At 41.2% G+C, this 9,846-nt stretch overlaps 1 pseudogene; it reads right to left on the reverse strand.

The window, feature by feature from the left end:
* Positions 1 to 5,816: 5,816 nt before the first annotated feature.
* Positions 5,817 to 9,592, reverse strand: LOC146738973 (uncharacterized; annotated as a pseudogene).
* Between the last annotated feature and the right edge of the window lie 254 nt (positions 9,593 to 9,846).

The raw sequence follows: 9,846 nt of genomic DNA on the forward strand, positions 1-9,846 counted from the left end.
TTCATAAGTAATGTTTTTAAGTACATTCGGGCATTTTCTCCGCGTGGTACCCAACACGGTGAAAACAAAAGCCGAAAACTTTAATTTGTGTTAGTTGTTGAGACTCTCCTGAACATCGTAACAAGATTACCTCTACATGTGCAACATATATATAAATTTGGTTGCTCAGGATTGCCTTAAAGTTGAGTTTGTGCTGTTTTCTCAGGCTCTTCGACCGGCCACAGCAGCCTGCACAGAGCCCATAGAAATATATCTTACATTGGCGTGCGTCTTAGCAACGTAAAACGTTCTGTGATGTAGCTCCGTCCGAGAATACTACAAAGAATTGACAATTCTAGTTCTAGTACTAGTAATTGACCTGTTTTCAATATGACAAAAAACAAAGTGCTGGGCCCTTTCTCGTTAACTCACATGTGCGTGAGTATACACTAACCAATTTTATTGGGCACATGATGTTGGTATAGACACATAAGGTTGAATGGATATGAGACGAAATATACGCCAACATGTTAATTAGTTTTCTAATTCCCCTGCCCTTTGTCTTTGTATGTGTTTAAAATGTACTAAATTTGTGGACACTTTTCATAAAAAAACACTTTTCCGAGAATAACATTTTTTGTGCAAACACTGAGTTTAGTTGATAATCAGAGATTATAAAAAATGTAAAGAAGCGGGAACTACCTTATACTAAAATATGTTTGGATATTCAGAGTACTAGTAGTAACAAATTCCTACTTTCGGTCCGGTTAGACTTAAAATACACCACGAATATTCACTTTTGAGATATAATTTTTGGTATGTGATGGTTTTTGGATATTTCAGCTTCGTCGTCCTGTACTTCGAACTTCCCAGATTGCGTAAAAACGGATACTAGTAGTTTAGCGATTTCGAAAATGCCTCGGCTTAAATATTTTCCGAGGGACGGCCGCATAGGTATGTGCTCTGTAACTTGCCGCACGTGAACCTAAAAACGTCAGGCAGTCAAACAATAATGACGTTGTACTAAAGTACATAAAGTACGTTCAAGGTCTTCACTTTTTCGTAGCATAAAAACGACTTGATTTCCATTTCCCTCAAAAGTCAACAATGGTATATACCCTCATTTTACGCCACGACTCGAAACAGTCTTTTATGCTTGACATGTTCATTTGCCTTCAATTGCGTTTCAGTGGCTGTCACTGTCGTATTCTGAGTCTTGCCGATAACATTTTGGTTCAAATTCACGTAGCTATCAAATTAGCACAACAACGCTTTTGGCATTTGTCGTGTCGCCATATTGAATTTTTCCGACAACTACAACATTTAAACCTTAGTCGGAGAAATTCACTCGCATTAAATTGCGTTCGCCATGCAAGGCAATCAAAAAATGTTTTTTTTTTGACCTCGACATTTTTCGCTCGGAAAGCCATTCACGCTAAATTTTGATTCCCCGGGCGCTTCTAATAAATAACCTATCTACGCGCTGGGCTGAATCATTCATATCGCCAAATGAACATGGAAGAATGGGCGAACATTCGTCGTGATATTGCATTACATTGCGTTTTTGTTATGCCATAAATTGCGTTTTTAGAGTCCCTCAATGTTGTTTCGAAGACTGCAGTCGCACAAAGATAACCAGAACGTTGAAAACTTCGTCGTGAAATTCATGTGCAGTAAGTTACGTTTTTGTATTCCCTCAAATTTGTTTTGACCTTTGTCACCTATTACATCAGAGTGAATTATAGCATTGATATTTCCCTGATTTCCAAGGACGCATGTCGTTTGGATCGAACGATTTCAAGTTTCAAGTTCGCAACGTTGTTATTTTAGTGAATGTATAGAACATGTCCTATTCAAATAAAGGATTTTGATATGCCAATCGAACAACTCCGTACTTGAACGTCTCCAGTATAAAAGTCCTCTACTCTCTAAAATTTGACAATGGAACTAGCCAACATGATGTGACATTATATATTTATTGGTGGTGGGAATTAACAAGCCATTTTATAAAATAGTGAAGAAATATTTTCGTAACAAACACTAACCGTGAAATACACCCATCATTGTCGCTGACGTAATATTTTATATTGCAATTTATTAATTTTATTTTGTTTTATTGCAAGACATTAGTGATACTGTGACCCCTCGCAAAATCGCGGGTGTCGGGATCCAAACAAAAAACGCGACATATCGGGGTTCGTGAGTGGGTGGGGGTGGGGGTGGGATCATGCGTTGAAAACGGACAAATAGCACATATACACACATGTGTTCGTAGTAAGTTTTCTTTATTGAAAAACATCACAGCTTCCATGCCCACATGGATTCAACTAAGAAGTACGTCAAGTCACCCTGTCAACACCTTAAGTTAGGCGGCTGTCACCCTTTGTATCTCGTAATTGACGGACAGTAAGTGTTAAGTTGTCTCCTCCAGCCCATTTACGGCCAATTAAATACAAGATGCAACGAAACATTAGTTCTTTTACTTACTGAGATGTAATTTTTACCTACTTCTGTTACATCCCAGTTAACGTATACCAATTTTATAGCTTACAAAATATTTGTAGACTATTGTCAAGTAATATGAGAGGGTGCCCTAGAAACTAGCTGGGATATAGTACATCCCAGTTAACGTATATGCATTTTTACTACCATAAAATTATGAAGTTACACAGATAGGGGAAATGTCTCATGGCGTGGAAAAATAACGCTTTCTTTTGTCCAGGTTATATGATAAATATTTTGAGTGTGTATGTATCAAAATATGCATTCATAGTACACATGCAAAGTAAATAGAATTATGTGAATTTGCATTGGTGGTGGGAATTTCCATGCCAGTTTAAATTTACATATCTCATATACTTTGTATCATTTTAATTATACATGGTATTTCCAGATTAAAACCGGTTGTTAATGGCACATACAACATTAGATTCTCAACTCCGATGGAAAGACAAGTTTCTGCCACTCACCGCGAAAGCCAATCATCGCGAAATCCACTCATTGCGAAATCCACTCATTGCGAAGCTACTAGTACTAACATAAAATAGATATTCAATTGAAGCGTTTTGTGCAAGGCAACAACGTTGTGTTGTGCTTACTTTCGTGAAAAGGTTAAAACTCTACAACCTACGGGGAAAAAAACGCTCGTCCGTCGTATTCAATATTGATTAATTATATTTTGCCATATCAATTTTGCGTTTTACATATTTAATTTGTGAAAATTTGTGAGATTTAGTGTTGCTGGGAAATGAGGCAACGATGACTCGGAGTCAAGTATACACAATTCAAATAAATGATATAAACAAAAAGAATGTACATGATTCACAAAAATAATAAGTCAGGTCAACAATAACAATATTCGGATAAGGTCATATCTTGTCCTAATGACCGTGATTGGTAACACGGTCTGTATGCAAAGTCCATCTCAAACGCCATTTTCTAGCCACTGAACATGAACCGCAATAACTGGTATCAATGGGCCTACTGCTCACCGAGAAAACAAGTTCGAAAAGGCGAAAATATGCAGATTGAATCAGCACATGAAAAAACTGACCTGCACTAGGGCGCCATGTTGAAAAGGAAAGAGAACTCTGTCACAAGAAGGCGCTATACCCAATGTTTGATTATATTCAAAATACATAGCTAAGGATCTACCAAATTAACAGCATGATAACAAAAAAAATCAACAATACATTTTCAGTAAAGCAGATATAGTAGGACAAATATAAAAGTGCACACATTTAATACGGCACAATACATACAAGAATATTAATTAAATAAGTAATTATCGTTTGTTAATACCATACATGTGCGTGAGTATACACTAACCAATTTTATAGTGGACATGATATTGGAATGTCAATAAGGCTGAATAGATTAGAGGAAATTGAAAAAATCACATGACACAAAGATAATTAGCGTTCTAGGGTCCCCCCACTCGTTGTCAAACAATATAAAAGCCGCTGGCATTCATTTGTATTAGATGTATTGCAACACAGTTACCAGGTAAGTGGACCTATAATTTGGTTACATATTTAAGTCTTGTATGATTTTTTTAAGGCGATTTCGTACTATTTTGCATTTTGGTTTCTGCGACATGTGTGGTCCTTCAACTCAGTAGTTCCATTAAACCCCGGGTAACTCGATTTGCGATATGAATACTTATGTTGTAAATGTGTAAATACATTCGAAAAAAGAACCCATTGCAAATACAAAAAAAAACAACAACAAAAAAACATCAAAACCAACGGAATATCATTCAACAGATTCAACTGGAGATTTGTCGGTGAATTCGCCAGGGAGAAACTATGTATACCATGTTTTCTATTTATCATATTATTTTGAAGGAAGACATTTTTAAATAATCCTAAATACAGTACGTGCGTGGACGTGGCTATCTGTTTGAAAACCAGCCGTAATATGTGTATTCTAATTAATAAAGTGCCCTTCCCGGGACACTAAGATAAAGATCGTGGCTTTGATTAATACTGAAATTATAAAAAAAAAATAGCCCATTATTTGAACCATATTGAACCAATATTTCAGGTCAGCACATCTTTTGTGGCTTAGGTCGATACACATTTCTCGCTGTGCATCTAAGAGCTCCGTGAAATTTTATGTGAGCCATTCCCGAAGAAAACAATAACATCAATTATTTACCAGGGCATTTGGTTAACAATCCAGGGATATTTATATTCAGTTTACATCCGTAACTTGATACTGTGATTTTAAAATTGTCAGAGATTCACTATGGCTTTTATGTTGTCGCTTTTTTTAACGACCAGAGTGAATTGCAATTTTAGCCATGCATGATGAGAAGCAAAATATGCTTTGTGGCTGCCTGGAAAGAATACTGTTTTAGCGACTTGGTTGTAAGATTACAAACCATCATATAGGTATGCGAAAATCTAGTTCATGCGTTGTTATTAAAATAGTGAAGCAAGTCAATATCGAACATTGAAAAACCTTGCCTAATACTCCGGGCTATTGTGATGAGTGTAGTGAGGACACAAGTAACGCCCACCAGGGACTGGACATTGGTATTTTGAGATTGCATTCCCCAAACTAACCCGAATGTAGTCACCTTTTTTTAAAACTAATTAGTAGAAAGATAGGTTCTGCGGAGTTTGAGTTTGGCTCGGCCTTACTCAGACTTAAATTCAATCACGATAATTTTCCTTCCTTGCCACTGTGATGAAATTTTTTACATCTGCTGGCGAAAAAATGGACACTTAGTTTTTACTAATTATTAGCGGAAACACAGATGAAGTCATGTTCAAGTTTCTTTTCATAATTAGCCGGAGGTGAAGTTTATATACTATGAATATTGTACCGCAATTCGACCACATACTCGTGTTAAAGCCGTGGACACGTTTTGTTCCTTGCCACTACGGTCATGACATTTGAATATCTGCTATCTATGTGTGTGATCTATCGCACATGAGTAACGTTTGGATGAGTCCACCGCGAGAGTTCCTGCGCCAGTATGGACACAGACCTGTTGTATACAGAGCTTGGACTACAACCAGACACTTCAGTTGGAGCGCTAACGAGCGAGTAACTCCGTTTATTTCTCAACGGGAAAACAGAACCAACATGGCGGGGAAAACACAATGAGAGAACAGAGCATGCGTAGCAAAATGTAAAGCGAACACAAGAGGGCGTTAACATGATTGTAAATACAATAAACACACATAGTGGCGTAACCACTTATTGTCTTTAACTTACATCATTTTCGAAAAGACTAAAGAAAACGCATGAGGAAAAAAGACAGGCAACATGATAATTCAAAGTTGTTGTTGGAAAGACACAAAAAATAATCTAAACTGAATACAGACTTAAAAGTCCATGACATAGTCTTTTAGATGTTCCGGAAGCCGGCGGTTACGGCTTGATCGTCTATGTTGAACGGGCTGCATGACTTTTGGATTATCATCAGCCAGGGATGTTGGTGTCTGGTCTCCAGGAGTCAACAATATTGGGTTTATTGAGCCAATACTTTGCGACTCAGTTTCTAAGGGAGTGTCAGTGCAACCTGTTGCCGGTGTTAGATCGGAAGGTATACTTGGTGGTATTGGTGGATGTGTTGGAGATAGTGGAGTGTCGTCTTCGTCCAGATGATATGACCTAGGGTTTTGATCGGTGTCTTTCGGAGTAGGTACGATATAACATTCCGACTCTTTGACACGGTATGACGTTTGCCTGAGTTGACTACCACGGAACTTGCGGATGTTGCGCCATTGGCCATCGATACCAGTCACCAAGTAACGATCACGGGCACTAGACTTATTGCGGTCACAGTGCAGATAGACGAGGTCCCCAACTTCAAGTTTGGGTGCACTGGTGGTTTTTACTGTAGGAGCTTTTGACTTCTCGCTAGCTTTATGGTTAGCCAAACGTTTCGTGTGTTGGTCTAAAATAAGTTTACGGTCGCTAATTGGAAGCTGGTAATTGGTAAATTGGTCTCTTTGGGTCCACATTTCACGTGCCGATAAGCCACTTGACCGTATGCGAGAGTTAACATGAGCGATTGCTATGGAGAGGGAGAGTGGCGTAATAGTTGCGCACAGTGGATCCTGGCGGAGAATCTCATCCTCAACTTCCTGTATTGCTCTATCTGCGACAGGGTTTTTGTTGCGATTCTTGATGCGGCCGACCTCAATATTCAGACGGTATTTTCGAAGAAGGCTGTCTTTCGATAGGGCTACAAAACCTGGAGCTGGGTCTGTTCGTATAACTGCGGGTGGACCATCAAGGGGGCTCAGGTCAATGCAAAGTCGCAGTAAGGCGTTGCGCAATGTTTCACTGCGTTCGTCTTCTATGAGGCACGCTGTGGTGTATGACGTGACGCATTCTCTGACGACTAGACTAATTGTCTTTCACGTTTAATTACATCTGCTGCGTATAAACTGCCCACAGATTCTGGTGGATCTGAAGTTGATTGCTTAACAATTGTGTGAGGTACTTTGTTAAGTGAGGCACACTGGTGACAAGAGGTGGATACGTGTTGGATTGCCTTGTCCATGTCCAGTGCGAAAAAATAACGATGGAGGACCTGCTTCATTTGGTAACAAGACGGGTGACTGAGACGAATATGAATTGCTGTCAGGAGGCCATCTAACACCTGTCGAGGTACAACAATGCACTCGCGAGGTGGAGCGAATGGATCAGTACGCTTGACTACAAGTAGACCATCTTTGGCAATAGTGACGATGTTGAGGTAGCGTTTGACGTCTTTGATGTTAGTTAGCTTTTTAGATGGACGAGTCCCCTGGGTGAGATGAGAATGTGTGCGTCTTAAATCAGCGCATTCCAACTGGATAGTTTGCCACGCTGCCCTATTGGTGAATGGTAGGCGTTTATTTCCTGATGATATGTCTTCAACGGATGTGTTCATGACAACCGAGTCTTCCACACGTTCTACAAACGAACATATCTGACAGGTAGGGGTGGTACACTCTGCTGCATTGCGGCTGGCAAAGTCTGATGGAATATTGTCCTTGCCCGCCAGATGGCGCACGTTGGCCTGGTAACGACTAACAGAAGAGAGGAATGTTGTTATGCGTGGGCTTGCTGAGAACTCACCCCGACAAAGTTTTTCGTACGCTTGCACACATGGCTTACTGTCGGTAAGAATACACGGTTTATGGTGGGACTGAATGATGTATGGCCCAAAGTGCCTTGTTGCGATGGCAATAGAAAGGGCCTCAATTTCACATGGAAGCCATGTTGCCTGACAGCCTCGAAGCTTGGCACTGAAGAAACCTGCGAGGTGGAGCTTGTCACCACGCGAGACATACATGGTGGACCCAACACTGTGTTTTTTAATGGCTGCATCAGTGACGATCCATATCTGATCTGTGCGTCTGGGGAGTGTGATCGTGTGATTTGATGATAATGCTGCCTGAGCAACACGAAAGGAATCACGAAGCTCATCCGACCATTGAATTTTATCTTGGGATTGTTGTCCAATAGTCGCATCTTCTAGTGGAGCAACAAGAGAAGCACAGCCTGGAAGCACTCTAGCTAGGACCTTATATGCGCCTATAAATGATCGTAGGTTGCGTATCTTTTCCGGTGGAGAACATGACGACAACGTAGAGATACGGTGTTGGCTTGCGCGGATGGTTCCCTCATTCCATACCCAACCGAGAATTGTGACTGTTGCCGGGCAGATGACAGTTTTCGATGGTGACAGTCTTAAGTCATTGGCTGCTAACTTGCACAGGAGACGTCTCCAGTTTACAAGAAGGTCCTCGATTGTATTTGCACCGCAGTACAGATCATCTGCGAGTTTGGCAATGCTACCATCCTCAAGCATGTCACCAAGTACGCGACACATTAACTCCTCCAACGCTGTCTCAGAGCCTGGCATTCCCATGGCTGAACGCACGTATACACGGACACCTTTGAATGGGGTTACAACGCCACAGTATTTTTGTGACTCGTGTGACAGGGGAATCTGGTAGAAGGCCTTAGTGAGATCAGTGGTGATGATATACTTCCATTGTGCAATTTGGCGTAGTGTGCTGTCGATGTCTGGCATGAGGGCGGGTTGTGGCTTACTGTAGCGGCCAACGTCTGCAAAAGCGGTGACAAGACGGAATTCACCGTTTGGTTTTTTGACTAAGAATGAGGGGTTCACATATTCTACATTGACATGTACGTTCTCCGGGCGAGCAAAAACACCGAGCTCTTCAAGTTCGTCAAACTTTTGTTGTAACTCAGCCAACTTGTCACAAGAGTATTGGGGAACACGGCCCTTGCGCTGCGGTGGTTGAACAGGACCCATGTTGACGACTGCTTGAAATGGGCCAGAAGCACCGTTATAACCCTTGATTGCAGTGTTGAAGACATCATTATATTCATGGTGTAATGTTGCGAACTTTGCTTGGTGAGACGGAGAGAGGAGTTGGTCGGGGTCAATTTTAACCGAATCTGAGTAGCTCTTTTCTGGAAGAACTGATTTGTGTGGTGATGTTACATGAAGTGTAGTGTCTATGCTGTCTTTGTTTGTCGGTGGTACGAAGACAGGACATATTTGGCAAAAATGTTCATTGCGTTTCAAATTTTGGGGCGTGTTGGTCTGGTTCGGAATCCGAATTTTACCCGATATGGTTGAATAAATGTTTGGAGCAGGCCATGGCTTGTCAGATGATATGACTGAGAGCGAGCGAGATTCTACTCGTGGTTCAAGTGCAAATGCCTCGCTTGAGTCTTTGATTTCTGTAGGCAAGTCAAGTTCAATGAAATCACCGGGCCAAATTGTTGTTGACTTTGGTGGTGCGCGTAGTATGAGTGTCCGGCGAATGCGATGACTGCCCTTTGGCGATGAACCGTATGTATATGTAGTGTTGTCTCCCACAGTGACTTGGTGCTTGGCTGGACGAACACTTATATCATTGGCCACCATGAAAGGGGTACCTGCGAGTATTTCAACATCGAGATTCTCGACAACGAGGCCTTCAAACTTGAAATTTGTATCATCGCGACTCACTGCGAATTTGGTCTCACCCACAACTTTTAGGGGAGATGAACCATCTGCTTGGCGTGCTGATTGAGAACTAGACTTTATTGGGACGCCGAGACGTTTTGCGGTGGCCAGTAGAATCATATTGCCAGTGGCACCACTGTCGATGGTAAGACGTGTAACCCGGTGGCCATAAAATGTATCAATATATGGTGACTGACGAACCTGTATTCTAAGGGCAGTAGGGACGTCCGCAGTGTCAGAGTCACTGAGGTCATCATCGCCCTGTTGAGTGTCCTGGGGAACGTCATCGAGTATATTAACAATCTGTCTGGCTTTGGTCATGAATTTACGATCTTGGTCCGGCAGGAAGTCACACTCGCTGAGGAAATGGTTGT

This window comes from Saccoglossus kowalevskii, chromosome 9 (genome assembly GCF_978046115.1).
Source record: "Saccoglossus kowalevskii chromosome 9, keSacKowa6.1, whole genome shotgun sequence".
Taxonomy (NCBI): domain Eukaryota; kingdom Metazoa; phylum Hemichordata; class Enteropneusta; family Harrimaniidae; genus Saccoglossus; species Saccoglossus kowalevskii.